Below are 1,200 nucleotides of genomic sequence, written 5' to 3'. Positions count from 1 at the left end.
GGTAAAAGAGTAGCCCAAGAGTTGGCGGTGGGTGGTGATGACTAGCTGCCTTCCCTCTAGTCTTACACTGCTAAATTAGGGACGGCTAGCGCAGATAGCCCTCGTGTAGCTTTGCTCGAAATTCAAAACAAACAAACATAACGACAAGTAGGGATCAGTATATACGTAACCTAGCAAGCTATGGTAATATAAAAAGTTTTATTACTACGAAAAGTATTGCAACAAGAAAGTCAAAACTACAAAAACTGAGTTACGTAAAATTTAAAAGTATCTTTATTTGGTTAATCACTGTAATTACGTTAGTCTGAGCCAAAGTGGTGATGTATTTTTTTTATTATTTTAACTAACTCAATTTTTGTAGTTTTGACTTTCTTGTTTCGGTACTTTTATATCATTAAAACTTTTTATATTACAATAGCTAGCTAGGTTACGTATGTATCAATCCTTGCTTGGCTTTATAAAAGTTATTTTTTTATTATATTTGTTTGTTTACTTTTTTATTAGCAATATTTTTGTGCACCAGCAATACCAAGCGTGGGGCGCACGTATACCCGATTCGATTTTATTACTCATCAGGATCTCTACCAGCCTACCCTCAAATGTAATTATATGCTCAAAGTAACGCATAGTCCACTTATATATATGTATATACTAGTATCCTTTTCAGTACAACAAAGGAATAACTTGGACCCCAGACGAAAGAGTTCTGTGAAAATACCAGAGCTAAAAATACAGTTTGTCTGTACGCTTGTCTGGAAAAGTCACTTACTTGCTTACTTACTTACATGAAAATTTGTTGAAATAGTGATAGTTTTATTCACTCCATAAACACGTATATATATCGATTTAGGCGGCTTTATAAATAAAATAAGCTTTAGCTTTGCTCAGCTAATATTGTGAAATAGACATAATATTTAGACATTTTAAAGTGGTTCTAAAAGGGCGATTTTTATGGCCGCCATTTTGTTTCATCATGATCCATCCCTATTATTAAGTACTAATGTATTAAATGATAAGATTTGAAGAATATGTGTGTAATTGATGCTACTAATTTATTATTTTAAATTATCCACCAGACAAACTGTTTAAGATAACTTGGGCTCCATTTTTATTTGTACTATTTCTACTTGTTCACAGTAGCATCTTGGAATTAGTGTTTTTTTGTGTGTTTTTTCAGAACACACTAGTTAACATTATTCA

The sequence above is a fragment of the Limulus polyphemus genome, unplaced genomic scaffold, assembly GCF_000517525.1.
Source record: "Limulus polyphemus unplaced genomic scaffold, Limulus_polyphemus-2.1.2 Scaffold1357, whole genome shotgun sequence".
NCBI lineage: Eukaryota > Metazoa > Arthropoda > Merostomata > Xiphosura > Limulidae > Limulus > Limulus polyphemus.
This window is presented reverse-complemented; position numbering follows the sequence as displayed.